Below are 18,483 nucleotides of genomic sequence, written 5' to 3'. Positions count from 1 at the left end.
CTACATAATGAGTAATTATATCTTCTCAAAATTCATGTGCTTATGCTTATTTTCCAGTGTAATGAGATTTAAGGTGTGACGCTGTCATGACAGGTTAAATGTGCTTATAAGATAGGCTAAGACAGTTTTCTTTTTTAATTCTTCTAATTCCCCTACTTGTTTCATCTGAGGTCACAAGTAATAAAATACCATCTACAAGGCAGACAGTATGTTCACACAGATATTTTGGGTTTGGCTTTGCTAGCCTCCATTGCAGTGGGAAATAATCATTGTTACTCTATCCAATCTATTTTTTCAAAGCAGTCTAATGGCCAAGATACAAATAAATCCTAACTATACTGAGAAGTCATAATACAATATATTTTAAACACATCTGGGTAAGAAGGTGTGACATATTTTCAAAGAATCAGTTTATTGCCAGAGACAGATGATGGTAGTGAACTTGGTGAGAAATAATCAGAACAGAGCTAAATTTGGGTTGAACAAATAATATTACTCTTGATGGACTGAAGACTTGATAGATTGAGGAATGATTGGAGAGATTTTTTCAGACTGAGTAGAAGTATATATATCCCCTGCTAGCCTGGGATTTGAGTACCATGAAAGGTGTTTTGTTTCAAAATAAAAATGACAAGAATTTTGTTCTGTGTACGTTAAGACTGAAGTGTTTCCTCTACATCCAAATAAAGTAACTGAGTGCTCTTCTGGCACGAAAGAGCAGAATCCGGGTTGGAGATAGCAATTTGCAACTCATGAATATACAAAGTATTTTAAAAGTCAAACTACATGGTCAACTCTCCTAGGTAGTGAGCAGTTTTGTCAAGTGCTAGTGTGATGAAGTCTTCAAATATTTCACCAGATTGGTCATCAAAGGTGTATTAAAGATCCTGACAAAACCGCACGGGTGTCATAAAACTCGATCATTAACGAAGCATCTCCGAGAGACAAACGGCGAGGGAAGACAACGAATGACATAACAATTTAAATACAAATGATTTCCTCAACAAGCAGATCCAGTGATGTTTACACATTAATTTGAAAAGGTTCAGAGTTTGAAGAGAGTTTTTGAAATGAAGAAATAGTGTAGCCGAGCTATACATTTATAAAAATTATTCAACAGAAAAAATCATACTGAGAGGGGAAAGTGGGAGGAGGAGACAGATTTTGAAGTTATGCTCAAAACGCGAAGAGATTTGAGAAACACGAGTGGTAACTGCTGCCAAAGAGAGAAACCCAAGCTTGTATTAATGGTGGCAGGAAGTAACCCTCAGAATAGAGACGCAGGGAGACTTCAGGTACATTTCATAGTGCTGTTGATGGATGGCTGTGGAATTCTTTTTTCATACTTTCCATTTTCTTAGTGAAAAAGGGCTAAAGTTGTCTGGGAACAAGGAAGTCAAAGGAAGTCTTAAATGATTTAGAAGAAAGGAGAAGATGTGACATAGGTCTCTGAGAGAGTACATTTCTTCCATCAACTCTGGTTAAACTTAATTCTTTCCAAAGAAAGAGCACTCTGCTTTTGACCCTTTTAATACTCTATATCCACCTCCAAGTAAAATTGACTATTCTTTCCTATGGGTTAGCACTTGATGCAGAATCTTGTGCTCCTCTGTAACACTCTCGGGCACTTTAAAATTGATACTGGTCTAGCTCTAATAGACGGCAAATGCCTGAAAGAACTCTTGTTCAAAGTTCATGGTATGCCCTTGCTTTCCGCAGGAGATTCTTTTTCTTGAGTTCATGGAAAGAACAAGTGACAATTTAAATCCTAATGAAACCCTATTTAAGAGATGCCATTTACACATTCACTCATCATAAACTTCATATATAAATCAGTTCTCATAGCATGATCACTCAGAAATATTCAAAAGTGCATTATTGATAAAGTTTCAGAAATTTAGGGTATAAGCAAAAAGATCTTCAACAAGTGAGTTATATTTGGATGACTCTGAAGCCTGAATCTTCAATAATCAAACAAATCAATAAAGTCTCTTTCTCTTAACTTATGGGCTTTATTTATTTTAGCATACATTTTAATCTGAAAGCATGTGGTAATACTCCATTCAGATATTAATGTCTATTTTTCTCAGTGAGACTACAATTTTTATTCTGAATTTTAGTAGGCATCAAAACAGTAAACTGAAGATCAGCACTAATTTCAACCTGAAAGATGCTTTACTTATTTGCATAAAAGTCTTTTACTAGAGTAGATATTAGGTCAGGTTGCACTATGTTGGCTTGAGATGAACAGTATTAATAACAGTCCTACACTGTCAGCAAAGGTATATTTTTCTTTTACTTGTTTTTGTCCAAAGCAACTTCTATATCTGACTCTACCTAGTTATACAGTCTGAATCTACGTTATCACATTTCTCCTGTAGCCTTCCTTCTCCAATCCACACTTTAATCACTACTTGTTAATTCTTTATCCTTCTACATTCTATTTAAACTGATCTACTTCTTTCTACTTGCAAAGCTCCCTTTTTGAACTTCAAAGTATCAGTAAATTATTTCTAGAGTGTAGCCAAATGTATTGTCAGTTAGCCTCCAAATGCTTGGCTTCTTTCAAACCATTTTATTTACGCTTCATTTAGAAACTTTTTGCAACATTTAAAAGTTTTTCTATTACTCCACATGCAAAAAAAAAAGAGGACAAATCAATGCATTTACAACATGCTTTAGCATATCATAGAATAGCTAGATCCCACCAGCTTCTCCAAATTTGCAGTACAATGCACTGTACACTGTTCCAAACACCCACCATCTGACCTTTCCTTCCAATGTGAAGTGCTTACGTTCAAATAGATTTCTAGTTGTCCTTCTAGCTGGCACACTGTTCATTCCCCCTCCTCATATCTGACAACTTTGTTAATTTTTTTTCATTCTCAATAGGGAATTAAAAGTCACCTTTTCAGGAAAAGTTTCCCTCATATATATCAAAGGATCAACTCATCTTCTTGTACTTTTTTAGGGTGACAATATGTACTATTTCATTAGAATAATGACATTTTACAGATATTTGCAAGTTTTTACTTATTTGATTGAGTATTGGTTATCAAATTAGGGTGGAAATACAGGTGTTAGTCAAGAATCCTATATAAATCTGCAAATTAAATCCCCTATCATCTACTTAAAATTTAGCACATGAAGTCTTCATTAAATGATGAAATACTTGTTGAAAGGGTCAACAGAAATACATGAAATACTGATGTATTCGCCATAGAAGTGATGTATAGTCTACAATAAAATTTTTCTAAAAGTCATTTCAATCTGTAGAATAATTCTGATTTTTACTGAAATATATTTCTTTTGTTGCTATTTTATTGGATGAAAGGTGCCAGAGGTAATTCTGGAAACAATTGTTTAGAATTACGCAAGCTAAAAGAGCATTGCAGATTTTTTTCTTTGAACAGATGGCAATTGCTCATATAAAAATATATTCCATGTTCAAAAATCAAATTACATAAAAGTCAGATATATTTCAGAGGATGGTATATTTATAGACAAATTTGTGTTTTTCATCATTATCTACGGATATTATTCAAAGTTCTATTTTCTAGATATAATTTGAAATAAGTATTTTTCTTAATGAATAAGTTGAGAAGTTTCTTATATGTAGTTATTTTATTTTGATTTTCAGGAAAAAAGAATATATAATTTTATAAATGAACTCTGTTTAAAGGTTATGTATTAGAATTTTGAAATTGTTACTTCTAACCACTAATATATTCTAACTATATTAAGAGATATGATTTCTAAAGAAATTATTTTCTCCAGTGAAGTTCTTAAGACTGATGAAAGCTAATAGTTCATTCTTATCAGTGTTTACTTCCTGGATTTGTTACAATTTATGTAAGAGAATCTCTGACAAAGGGTAGGGAGAAGTGTACATCCCTGGAGGCTGTATCTGTCAGTCATGAGTTACAAGGCCTTCAGAAAGAAACATAAGCATCCTACATCGTGCTTTCCCTCTATCTAGTGTGACTGTGCAACTCTGACTATTCCTGAGTGAACATACAAAGCCATGATTCTTTCATCTGATGTTTTCTAATTTGCACAGAATAAAGTATTAATGCATTTTATATTTTTATCCTTGGAGTTTTCTTAGTGGGCAAATTAAATTAGCTTGAAAAAAAGTCACAATAGTCTAAGTGAAAAGGGTAAATAGACCTGGGTATTGTTTCGCAATTTTGATGATGTTGTTGCTGAAAGATCGTTTCCATGGTGCACATCCCGTCAAAATCTCTCAGAAACCATTTCTGTGTCACTTTTATTTGTGCTGACAATATCAGCTTTTAACGATTTTGCACTTCCATTTCAAAACAAGGATTGAAGCAAGGACAAAGCCTGAAATGGTGTAAACTCATTACTGTGCCAAAATTTAATACTAACTCATTACCATTTAAAAACTATAATCTTGTGCTCTTTCAAGATGCGCTAGTCACTAATGGATTCTGCATCATTCTTGTTCCTTAGAGACTGTGGAAGAAAACTTCACTGCAGGGAACACAAGGCCAAAAATCCTCAGTGAAATTGGATCATGTTTTCTCTCTCCCTCTCTCATCTCTACATATTTGATCAACATAAAATTAACTTCTATATTGCAAGGCAGATAATTTAAATTATTTGTATATACATAAATTGAAGTACCCATTTACCTTGATATGAAGATATATATGTGTACATATATGTATGCATATAGGTGTAAATATATCACATATTTAAGGCATGCAACATTAAGATGATTTTTAATACATTTTATATTGTTAAAGCAAATAATGAGTCATAGGTATTTATTTAGGCTAATTAATAATTAAATTTCTCTTGAATAGTCAATGGTCCTTCATATAAATATTTTGTCATTTTTCTTTGTAAATTTTACTCCTGAATCATTTAGAATTAGACAAACTAACATTCAGTGCATTTCTGTATATTGTACATAAGTAATCAATTGGGTCCTTCAGGACACTTTTTGATGTAATTAGCCCAAATAATAAAATTTATTATTTATCCACCATTTATTATTCTTTCTTCTGAATCTGGGTATTTTATATATTGTGCTATTTTATACCTCTGTAAATAACAGAAAACAGAAATAAATATGGATCAAGCTATTTGCTTGAATATAACATTCACCTTTTGTACAATAACAGGCAAATCGTACAGGGAACTATGTCAATATTGTTAATTCTATTTTGTATGTAATATATATATATATGTATAAAATAGGATTTAAATAGCAAAGATATGCAACGACAAAAAATTATAATTTTAAGACATTTTTAAAAAGCTGCAGTTTCAGGGCACCAAATTACCCAAGGTGCAATTCTTCCCCCCCACCCCTTTCAGGGTATTATTTATTTTTAACTTCCTGAATCTTAAAAAATACAATAAAAAACACAATGAAAAATAGTAGGATGAGCCTGTACCCTTTTCCAGTAAAATGGACCTTTAACCTGGAAATTGAGTCCTGACTCTTCTTTTACTTTAGATTTTAAAATTCCAGTTTTTCACCACCAGAATACATAAATATATTCAGCCCCATTTGATAAGGGGTCTCATCCCTTGAAAGCAAGCACTCTTTTTTAAATGCTTACTTTAATTATGCTTAAGAAATGTCTTCCTCAACCTACAGAATGGGAAAAACTATTTTGCCAGCAGCATCTCAAGCAGAAGACTAATATAGAGAGTACATAAAGAACTCCAAAAAATTAAAATATCTAAAATTAAAGTCACAGTTAAAAAGTAGGCTAGAAAAAATCAACAGACACTTCACAGAGGTAAAAATACAAATGGTGAACAAATATATGAAAAAAATGTTTGACATCTCTGACCATTAGAGAATTACAAATTAAAACAGTGCTAAATTTCATCTTACTGCACAAAGAATGGAAATCATCAGGGTATCACACAATAACTAATGCTGGTGTGACTGTTGTGAAAGAACCCTCCTGCACTGTTGAAGGAATGAAAGTAGTATAACCACTATGCAAATCAATATGGAGATTTCTCTAAGCACTGAAATTAGAAATTCCATCTGACCCACCCATCCCTCTGCTGTCTTCCCCAAAGTGCTTGAATCATCATACTACAGTGATACATGCACACCAATGTACAGAGCGGCATAAATGGTAATAACTAAATCTGGGAAGCAGCCTGTATACCCAACAACTGACTACTGGATAAAGAAAATGTGGTGTTTATACACAATGGAATACTATTTGGCTACAAAGAATGACACATTTGAGACATTTGTGGGAAAATGTATATACCTGGAAAATATAATGTTGAGTGAAATGAACCAGACACACAAGCTGGTATCTCTCATTTGGGTGAGGCAAATCACAAAGAAAATGATAAAGGATGAGTAAAAAGGGATAAATGGATAGATCTCTTGTAACAGGGAAGTAGTCCAAGGGACAAGGGCAAGAGGTAAAAGGTGGTGGGGAGAGGAAAGGAGGGGAATAAAGGTGAACTATGCACAGGAACCTAATAACCCCAAAAAATATAAACACTATAAGTCGCACATGAGCTCAGAAAGGCAGCATCAAGTATTGTTCTGGTTTTTGTCTGAATGCCCCAGCAAAGCCTCATGCAATTATAGGTTGCACATCTAGAATTTATGTTTGATTCATGGTCCGATGTTGGAATTATGGATGTGAGTGCTACACCCACCCTGGGGTGGGAAGTTTGCATGCAGTGTAAGGGAGGGAAAGAACCTGCTCTCTGCTGCTCTCCCCCTTCTGCTCTTGCTGCTTTTTCTACCTTCCCCCACCATGAACTGTTGTCCTCTGCCATGTGCCACCCTTCCTTGGAGCCTACTGATTACAGACTGAAATCTCCACAAAGTGTCAGCTAAATAAACCTTTCCTTACTTAATTCTGGGCATCAGGTATTTTGTCTCAGCAACAAGAGAAAAGTAACCAAGACAAGTATGAAAAAATGAATAGGGGAAACCAAGGAGGGTGGGAGGAGAAGGGGGTTGGAACAAAAGCTGTAATATGCACATGCAACCACTCTCTGGGATGATGGCAAACTACATGAATTGCAAAAAATGTGCTAATAAAATTTTAAAAGAAAATGTCTCCTTGAGATGTCCTCATATACTTTTCTGTGATGTGAGTCTAAACTTACAACCTACTCCTTAGAGGAAGTGAACTGAGGTCCCCATCTTCTCTTTTGGTTTGTGATTCAGTCCTCAATTGTATGAGCAAGGATCTTGGCACATCTAACATCTCACAGGTTAGCAGTTATACAGGTCCTTGGATCCCATTTATTGACAAAACCATTAGCCATTTAGATTAAAAAAAATGTGTGTGTATGTGTGTGATATTAGAAATTGAATCCAAGGTGCCGTCATGTTAGGCAACTGCTCTACTACTAAGCTACATCTCTGCCCCTACAGCAGGAAACTATATTGACATTCATTTTTTGCAACTAAATAAGTATATACTTTAAACATATACTTTCATTACCATTTCAACTTTTTGACCAAAATAACCCCTAATAGAGAATACTTTGCACATTATTCTGACTTGCTTTTTGTCTATAGCTTCTGTTTTTATTCCCTAGGTTTTCAGGCATCAGTACTTGTATTTAGTGGTATGCATCATCCTGATTCTTCAAAATACTGATTTTTCTGGCCTTCTTCAATTATGTTTACATTGGCTTCCTACTATACTCAGAGTTTTACTTGATGTCTGATTTTGACATTGCCCTAAAGTCTGGGATGGGAATTTTACTCCTATGGTTCTGGGCTACATAAATGTACTCACTAGAAAAACTCCAGATTTCAAAAGAAGGGAATTAATGTGGTAGTTTGCATCCAGTAAATGGTTCTTGTTGACATAATTACTGAGTTTGCTCAAAGAAAAGAGTTCATTGCTCTGAATTCCCATTCCCTTGTACATTCTACAAAAATCCACATCCCAATGCTCTTTGAATGTTGATTTGGCTTAAATTTCAGTTGATAGAACTTCACTTCCAGGAATTTAGAATATTTCGTTCTGGTACTCTCACCAGAGACTGGGATAGAACAGCAAAATTTAATAAAGTTTCTGAACAAACACATCTGTCAGCTGTACAAACATACAGGACTTTTAGTACATGCATGATAGACTGGGTGAATCTTCTTTTATATTGATATGGAAGAATATAACTCCTTACCTGTTAGATGCTAGATGGGCCAAGTTCCTGGTCCCACATCACCAAGAAATGAAGTTGCAAATCAAAGGAACAAGTTAGGAGAGTTTTATTACAAAGAAAGAGAAGAAAATTAGCTCCTAGATTTCCAGACAGGCTCCTGAGAGAGTGGCTACCTAGGCTCTTGTCAGGATAATTTATACAGCAAACTCATAAAAAGGGTACAATGTGGGTCAAACTACAACCAACCTATAGAATTTCAGGTACAGTCACTTAGTTAATATTGATGCTACAGAGAAGTAACTCACTTAGCAGAGCATATAGGAAGCACCAAGGTGTTTTGGGGAAGGACGGGGCATACAAGTCTGGAGTTCTGGTCACCCACCTACATGTCTGATACCTACTGGGCCCAGTGGACCAGGTAGTATTAATTGCAATGTAATCTCAAATTGCTTTTTATATCTAGAGAGACATGCAATCTGACTGAGATTGGCTTTCTTCAGATTCGCCTCCAGCCACAGTCTTGATGTCTTTATTTTTTGCGCAGAGTGCCTTGAGGGCCCAGTCACTGTCTGCTGGTATATTAATTTCTACCTAGCTTACATATCTATAATATGTTTTATCAAACAGCAATAATTCTTTTTAGTTCTAAATTGAGCAAACATTATATTCTGGTATGATCATAAATAAGTTAATCCCTAAACATTAGCTAATTGATTTATAATACCATTTACAATCTCCTGTGAAGCACATTGCTTTAAATATTTTTATATATATTTTATAATTTAAATGTTCACCTACCATAGTAAGGCAATTTATAGAAGGGATTTCAAGCCTTTCCTAACTTCAAGTGAAAAATCAAAATGACTGTTTGTAATGTAGCCATTTTTATTTTTTTGTTTGTTTGTTTTTTGTTTTTTTCCAGGAATCGAACTAGTGACCTCACACCTTGCTATGTAGCGTTGTGCTGCTGAGCTAAACCCCCAGCCCCTAATTTAGCCAGTTTTAATAGTTGATAAAATCACAGTGAAATAGGAGTTTAAGAACTCTTGCCATTTTTCCTTTCAGTGGCAGAGGTACAAAAAGTGGTAACTCATTTGTAAAGAGCTGTGTGTAAAGAGAATCCTTCATTCTCCTCATCACTCACATATTTCTGCACTTCCTATGATGGAAATAGTTAAATGCAGAATTCCAATGTTTTATTCCTTACATGGGACTCAACTCCAACCTCCTTTGTCTACTCTTTGGGGGAATTAATGGCAATGTTCTTCAGTTTCTTGTTACAGTGCAAAACAATTTATTGAGTTAGCTTGCAAATAAGGCAGGTAGCTTGCAGAAGGACCTGAGACTTGGGTGCTCAGGTATATTGATAGGAATCGTTGTAGAATAGGCAACACAAGAGGAATTTGGCCCAAGAAATAACATCCTTGGGCAACATGGAATGCAACCCCCAATATAGAGAGACTGGCTGCTTCTTTCTACTAAAAGGAGTTGTAGACCATCCCTGTTAAGCTCCTGAACTTCAAGAAAATTAAAACACAGAATAACTAGATTTTCTCTAAAATATAAATATCCATTAAATTCCACATGCTGAATAATTCAGTTAGAAAGCCTAAGTTTCAATTGATGTTTTTAAACTCACACACTACCTTGTGATAGGTGGGATTGAAAGAATTGAGCAATTTCTATGCTCAACTTATCCATAAAAACTTCTGGGTTTTCACCCCACACGTGAAGTCCGTGACTTATGAACATATGAGTTGTAAACTGTCACAGGTGTTCTGTCTGTCTCACTTAGTTGGATTATGAATGACCCTGATTTACAAGGTTGTCTTGGAAGGGAATTCATTTATAAGTTGAAGATGTACTATATCTCTAATAAAAATTCTCCTAGCTTCTCCCTTTAGGCTGGCTACTTTATTCTTCTATTTTCATGGAACCGTGAATTCAGTTTGTACAGAATTAACTACTTCACCAGCAGCAGGTTGTGGCATTATTGTTATCAGAATCTTCTGGCTACATCCAAAATGTTACTTGGTAGCTTCTTCTAAAAGTGGCTCACCCAGTAAATATTACTGGGTTCTAGTTTGCTCACTTTTCCTGCTGGAGTTGGATTCCAGGTTTTTGTTCCATTCAGCAAGGAACTGAATAAAAAAAGCAGTGGCAAAGTTTATTTGAAAAACTGAAAGGGAAGGGTGAGAGAGAAACTGGCTCTGCAGAGCAAGCTTAGGCCAAGTAAAAAGGAAAAAGCAAGATAAAGAACACCCTGGAGAAAGAAGTCTGGACTGTCATGAGAAAATCCATGGCAGCAAGTTCTCTTGGCATATGTGTCCTTTCACACTGCCCAAATCTTGAGGACATCTGTGACAACTTTCACATGCAGCTCCTGAGAGGCAGTGCCAGGATTCTACACCTCAGGCTGATGTCAGATCTGGGTCATCCTACTGAATGAAAATCTCTTCTAGTTCTCCCGGGAAGTCCATTTTCAGGGCTTTGGTAACCGTGGTTCTGTTCATGTGTCCTGGGATCTTGTCATTAACAGGGCATGCCTTCTCCCTCAACCAGGTCTGCCATACTCTTGTTCTATATCATTATGGAAAGAATTCTGACTGTACCACTTATTAAAAAAAAAAAAGCAAAGAAAGAGAAATGACAGAAAGAGAAACAATAAAAGAGAAGCAAAGAAAAGCAAGGAAAAGGCATGCATTGGTACCTCTTGACAACCCTGGATCTGAGAATTTCATTCTATTTGAATAAAGGTTTTTTAGAGATGTAATCAAGTTAAAATGTGGTCCTAAGAGCATATTCTAGGTCAGTATTACTGGTGTTCTTATAAAGAAGGGGGAATTCAAATATACACAGAGCACAATAAGAATAGTTTATCAAAGATGAACACTAAAAATAAATAGTAATGTGGTCAGGATAGATTTCAATTAAAAATAGCTATGTAGCTGGGGATATAGCTCAGTGGTGCAGTGACTGTCCAGCAAGCATGAGGTCATGAGTTCAATTCCAGGTACCCAAACAAAAAAAAAAATAGCTATGCAATAAGCAAGAGTTCAATGCAAATTAATAGACTGAATGTGTGATGTAAAAGATTCTCATAGTGTTAGCAGATTGCAGATTCCAACAGCTTCATTCCAAGTCCTTTGCGTCCCAAATAATTGAACAAGACCCACAGAAAAAGTAGTAATTGTGTAGTTTATACAAGGTAGAGAAAGAAGTGTTATTGTATTGTAGCTGTGAGGTAGAGTGCAAGCTCCTGTGTATGAAAAGCAATGTATTGCACGGTGTATATGTTATGGAAGAGAAGCAGCTACATTTATTGAAGATCATGAACGGAGAAATGATCCTTGTATGACAAAAAGACACACTGTGCATTGTGCAGATAAATTAGGCTTTTGGGCTCAGGAGTAAGACTTGCATGTGCTTGGTCAGGGGTCTCTGAGAATGGTCCTAGGGTGCCATCCAAATTCAAGTAGGTAGAGGGGAGATATTAAAGAGGAAAGTCTCTAGGGTCCTATTGAAGTTCAAGAGGGTCGAGAAAACTAATTAAGAACAAGTGGCCCTAGGGGGCTTGCTTGTGCCCAAGTGGTGGGAAGTGATTTCCTCAGCCCCAGTATTCTACCTATATTAAAAGAATATTGTATAGGATTTCTCAAGTGGCTAAGAGAGCCCCTGAGTAAGGGGACTTCACTCTAGGTCATGGGAGGGGAGCTTAACAGTGACCTCTTCAGAGTGCACTGTTTGGCTAGGGAGTCCTTAGGCTGAGGGAGCTAAGGGAGTGCCCAGTGTCTAACGGACTCCTCAGGTGAGGGGCTCCAACCTGCTTTTACAGGAGTTTCTGAAAGAGTGCCTGGGAAGACTCCACCCTTTCCTCTACGGAGTCAGTGGGCCACTGCTGCAGATCCCAGCAGCCTTGCCATTAGGCAAGGAGTCATAGTGGCCCCCATTCTAAGGGGGAAAAAGGCACTGGTGCTGCTCCCTTCACCAGAAATGACTTGCACAATTGAATCTCGTGGAAGATGCTTCGGGGACTCAAAAGCTTTGCACGCTCTGCAGGGGATCCGTTCTGAAGGACCCTGTGTGTAGTCTTCTCTTGTTCTCTATAGGCTTCATGCAGGTAGCTAGTTGGAGGCCCAAGGCCATCTCCATCCCTGTCTTGCAATGATGTTTCACTCTAGTAACTAGGGAATGGGGAGAGATGGGTACAGAATGGCAGTCTAAAAGTCTAAATTCTTCAGTGCGAGCTTCTTCTGTTTTGCAAAAGGCAAGGAAAGTGGTGTAAAATCCCTTATCTTCAGGCTTTTAGAGCTATTGGTTTCTGTAAAGCCCCCAAAATCACTGTACTTACAGAGGGATTGAGAGGAAAAGAAAATGATATTTTTGATGCCTCTGTTCTCGGATGCCTACTTGTCTCTCAGGAGAATATAGGTCTCTCCCACCAGTTTTTACTAGAGAATGTGCCCCAGAAAGACCTAATATTTTCAAAGACTCTAAAAGGTTTCCAGAAGCCGGTGACTAAATTGCTGGATACAGCCATTTCTGTTTTCATATATAGAGAAAAGCTGAGAAAATAAAGACACTGAAGTCATCCAAGTGAAAATCCAGGGCCAATCAAGGCCTTCAAATAAAAGGAGACACTGGGCAGACAACTGTACCAAGCCACTGTGTAGGCCTTGCTCCATGGGTCAGGTAGCTGATATGCCTGACTTATGGCATAGGAAGATTGTCATCCCAGCTCTACTGAGAGGCTACACCCGTCAAAAGCCTTGCCTCCCTCTAATAAACAAGACTGAAGAGGCCTAGGGCAACTTGCCATGCCCCTGTTCATGTATATCCTTGTTTCCTGCAAGAAACCCCATGTGATCCTAGGCTCAAGGGTAAGAAATTGGAATTCTTTTGGCTTCTGTTTTAACTTCTTAATCTGGAAAACTCTCCCATAGATCTACTGTCATAATTTGGGTCAAGGAGAACCCTAGCCAGAGCTGCTTCTCTCCTGATTTTACATATCAATTCAAAGATCAGATACTCAATCATGAGAGTTTTTAATTGTCCTAGTGTCTTACTCCCTTACTAGGAAGAAATTTACTTGTAAATTGGGAGTACTTCTCCTATTCCAGTGAAGGGAAAAAGAAATTATACCTGTTGGGACTATGCTAGACCATGCTTATAGACTTGTCTGAGGTTACACTCAAGACTTGCATTCTACTCTTTTAAACAGTTTCTAATACTTATGCAAGCAGGCAGTACATCAGTAAACTGCCCCTCCAAGACCATTAGGAGGTGTGGTTTGCTAATGGAAATAACTTTGTACTAGAAGAATATCTAAGTCAGGTTATGCATTTGTCAGTTTACAATAGGTCATTGAATCCAAACCCATTTTCCCATGGCTTATAGCAAATAGCTCTTACTCAGGCATTGATAGGAAAATGTAAAAAGGTAAATATCTGTATAGACTTCAAAAAAGCTTTAATGGTGTTACACACCGATGCAGCAATCCAGAAAGAAAGGAGCTTGCTGAGCAATAAACAATCATCTCTAAAGCACAAGCAGAAAATTCCACAACTCTTAAATGGAGTCTATTTTCTCAAACTGATCACTGTCATTCATTACAAGGGAAGTAAAGAGACATGTCTGAAGTCTGCATGTGGACCTCTTGCAAGAACTCAAACAGGTTTTCAATAGGATGGCCTAGTCTTGATGCAACCTAAGAAGGCAGTGATACAAAAATTCAGGGGACACAGAGCTCTTTGCCACTATCTTTTTTCACAGGTGTCCACCTTCATACTTTTTTCATATTTTTACTTGTCCCAAACTCACTCTAGAGAGCAGTTTGTTTTCCTACCTTTAAGAAATGTAAAACTTTGCTATTATTCATGCTTGTATTAACCAATTTTTGGTCATGACAGAAAGAACCTAGACACCACCTCAAGAAGGAGGCTCCAGCACCCAGAAAACTTGTAATAGTTTGATATATTTCACTTGGTTATTGTCTAGTCTGCTTTATTATTAATCTCCTACTTCAGTAGTAGTGAGGTAGCATATAAGAAATAAAAATAGGTAGTAAGGAGATGAGGAAAATCATAATTTAAAAATTACATTTTTTTTTTATTTTATTTTATTTTTTTTGTCTTTTTGGTTTTTCTCCGGTACCGGGAACCGAACTCACGACCTTGCGCTTGCCAGGCAGGCTCTTTTGCCACTGAGCTAAATCCCCAGCCCCAAAATTATATATTTTAGACTGCAACTTCAAGATATGATCAAAATTACTCAAGGTCATTCATATCTGTACTCCCTATTCTTGTTTAAGTTTCTTTTCTTCTAAGTTTTTCTTACCTCAAACTTCTTTTTTTTTTTTTTTGGTTTTTCTCCGGTACCGGGAACCAAACTCACGACCTTGCGCTTGCAAGGCAGGCGCTTTTGCCGCTGAGCTAAATCCCCAGCCCCACCTCAAACTTCTTAAAAATAATTTAACTGCATACATTAACAGTGGATAAAGTAAAGTGCAGAAACCTGATCTTGTGAGAAATGGATGAAAATGTTTCAGAAGATGTTTTTAGTCACAGCATCTTAGACTGCTCATTATAAAAAAAAAAAATAGACTGGGACTTTCTCTCTTGTAAAATGGGCCATCTTTTCACCTTTAAATAAGACATTATCTTTCCGTATGTGGGTGAATCATTGCTATTGCCTTGTAGTAAACAAGCCCAAACATTCTATAAATTCACAAAGTCTGTTGATTTCTACTTAAAAAATAATTAGTATGCCCAGCACCAAATTATCAGCTCCTCTAATGTGAGGCCCACAACCTATTTCTTTCAATGTGTATCTTTAATTTTCTGTCCATAAAATATTTTTATGCCTCTTACTGATGAAGCCTGAAAACTGGTGCTAGGAAATGGAACTCCACCTGGCTCATGAGTGGGGATGGGCTGAATCACACTTTGCTATTTCACTTTTGGGACCTTGTTGGACCCTGTCTGGTGATAATGGAAAAGCACTCAAAAAAATTAGAGAAGTGAAACATTACAAAAGTTTAGTCAGAGCAAATGTGATTAAATCCTCTGTGTGTGTGACTTGGCAATTATCAAAGTTAGAATTGTATCCTCCAGTGGATACTGAGAGAGTTCCTACCTTCCCCAGCCCTCATGAAAGGAAGAGTAAATTATGTTGACAGCCTTGAATTTCTCCAGGCAGAAAATTTAAAGGGAGCTGGAATGATCTTATGGATTTGACCTTAAGCTGTTAGTTAAATATGTTAAATGTGTTGAGTGATGTTAGTGTTTGTTTAATTATTTAAAGATCAAGCTTGAGCCCTTGATATAAGGACAAAGAGGAGCTTTCTGGAGTTCATTTATGGCAGAATCCTTGTCAAGAAGCAGAAAAATGTTAATCCTCCAAGAAATATGGAGAGATGCCTGAAAGAGATTCTTACCACTGTAAGGACATTTATATTAAATACAAGAGGACTAGTTGTCCCTATTGAAAATATGAGAAAGTACCTCTCTTTATCCCTTCTAAGAAAAACATTTACCTTAGAAAACAGCATAGAAAGTCCTTTCTTTGACTATTTAATGCATGAAAATCTTGATGAAACTAAATAAAATTTTTGCCATTTTATGATCTAGGAATATCTTTCCTCATAGGCCTGAGAACCATTTTTGTAAATGTAATAGAGAGATATTGTAAAAAACTTTGGTTAGCTTGTAAGTCGCCAGTAAAGAACAGAGTCAGCAGGTTACAAGGCAAACAACACATACACAGATAAGAACTAACCTGTTAAGCTTAGAAATAGAAAACAAACACAGGAAAAAGATGAAGTGTTAAGATAAGAACTCTAACTCAGGAAAGAAACTTTTCTGTGTCTTATTATGTAACTTGCCACTCTGCTGATCTTCCCATCCTACTGTGTGTGTTCATTCTATTAGAATCTGCCATTACTACCTTCATTGACTCTTTCTAGGGTATGCTTCAGAATTTTTTGTAATACTGGTTTTATGACTGAATTTTTTTAAGAGTTCTTTAACATTTTGATACCTTATTTCTCTATAAATTTTAAAAAATCATTTTGCAAGATTTATTAGATTGGGTTGGAGATTGTTTTGTTTTAGGGTTTGAAATATTTCACTGCCATTTCTTTTGACCTTTCAGGTTTCTGTTGAAGGGTCTGCTGTAATTTTGGTCAGTTTTCCTTTATACATGGCTCAATATTTTCCTCCAAATTCTATTTTTAATACTATATGCTAGTAAAGAACTTCTGAAATTTTCACTATAATATGTTGAGGGGATTTTTGCTTCTGATCTTGACTATTTGCCCTTCTATATGCATGGAAAATTTTCTCCAATTACTTCTGTAAATAGGTTTTCCTTTTTAGGCTTTTGTGCTGTTTTCTGATATGTTGCTAATCCCAATTAATCTTAGATAAGTCTTCTTTGCTGCCTCCAGAATCCATTGCATACACTTTTCATGTTCTTCTGTTGTTTTTCAAGTATCTGTCATTAACTGGCCACTGACAACATCTCTGTCTTCTAGGTCTCATGTTCTGTTCTCACACTGGTCACTTCTAAAGCCCATGCTTTTGGCAGAAATTTTAATCTCCTGAATTTGTGTTTGCAGCCCTTTCATGGACTTTTTATTCATTCAGTTTAACACTTGTGCCTTTTTATTAGTGTCTTTCATAGACTCATATGTTGTTTTACTTGGCTCAATGTTCTGTGAGCTTGCTAAATAACTTATTGATCTGTTGGTATTTTTCCCTTAATATCATTTTAAATAATTTTTCTCTGGGCTTTGAGATTATTTGTCTTTGATGCTGCATGGGTCAGTTTTGTGGGAGTTTGGAGTTTTTGGAGATGTGTTGGCTTTTCTTCTAATATTTCTGTTCTTTGTATTCAAATTTTTGAATTGCTTTTAGTGGAAATCTTTGTTTCTACCATATTATGTAAATCTTAATTAATGTCTCCTTTTCAGTTGTCTCCTTTGGGCATGGCTAGCTGTTGGCCCTTTCCTCTGTCCCAGAATCAAAGCACCTCCATTTCCTTGAGATAAGAAATTGCATCATATTCAGCTCAGTACCTGTAACACTTTTAATAACACCAAAGCTTTTCATATATTGGTTTCTAAAGGAAACCAATTAATAGTATCAGAGGTGTTCATTCAGCTCTAGTGATAAAATCAACAGCAATATAGCATCAAATACAAATTGAATACTTGTAAATGATAAGGATCAATAAAGTAACAACCTTATTCATTGAAAAGAGCTCTGTAATTATGGTATGAACACTAAGAGAAGTCACATATTGATCTAGTATTGACCTAGAGTAAATATCTACTATGTGGGACAACTTTACCTCTACTAAAAATAGAACAGTATTCAACTAAAATACCATAGATATAATTAGCTTTTTAGAGACTCATAGAGCTTAGCAGTTATGCAAGTAAAGACAGAGTGAACAACAGGCAAATGAAAAAAAAACATTTAAAATGTTTATCAAATGATATGAAAAAGAGGAGAGAAAAATGAAGCAGTGTTGAGTAAAAAGAAATTAATAGTGATAGAAAGTAGCAAGAGTAGCTGAGAGAATGAACAAGTGAAAGAATAGAGGAGAAAAATAAAGAGCAAAACATGGAAATACATATACAGGAAAGATTAAAAACATTGAAAGAAAAACAGATAAAACTTGATTAAATACTAAAAAGAGAGACAAAAGGAGAAAATCCTCATCCCCCCATAAAATGAAAGAATAATAAAAATAATAAAAATGTTTAAAAATCAAAGATAGATGAAAGGAAAAATTCCTGTGTTATTGAATGAGTAGTTTCTCTCCAAGATCTTGCAATTGTGGGATTAGTCAATCATGATTTTCTATGCCTAATTTTAGACTCTGTGGATAATCTGAGTCACTCTATGTGCACTAGAGGCACCTCCATCCATTCCCCATAGATTGTAGTGATCATCCAAGCCAAGGCAAGCCCTTGTTCCTATAAATCAGTGGGAACAGCAGTTGGTCCTCTGATCTCTGCCTCATATTGGCTACAGTGCAAGGGTTCTTGTGGGTTGTATGACCTAATATTTGTAGTCATTAGGTCTCATTCCTCCTTTCTCTTCCTGGACATTTCCCTTATCCTGAATCAGGTTGCTTGGTCATCACCTCTGTTGCCCCATGCCCTGGGAAAGCAAAAGGTAGAGGTAGCCTGGAGTTAGTATGGGGTAATGCCTTTGCAGTACGGTATACTCCACATCCATCTTCTCTTGCTTGCTTGTATATGGAAGGGGTGTCACTCATCTGGTAAGTCGGCTTTCCCATGGAGAAGTATTTAGTTATGTTTGTAACCTT

Source organism: Chinchilla lanigera, unplaced genomic scaffold (assembly GCF_000276665.1).
Source record: "Chinchilla lanigera isolate Chin_1 unplaced genomic scaffold, ChiLan1.0 scaffold00025, whole genome shotgun sequence".
In the NCBI taxonomy this organism is placed as follows: Eukaryota; Metazoa; Chordata; class Mammalia; order Rodentia; family Chinchillidae; genus Chinchilla; species Chinchilla lanigera.
This window is presented reverse-complemented; position numbering follows the sequence as displayed.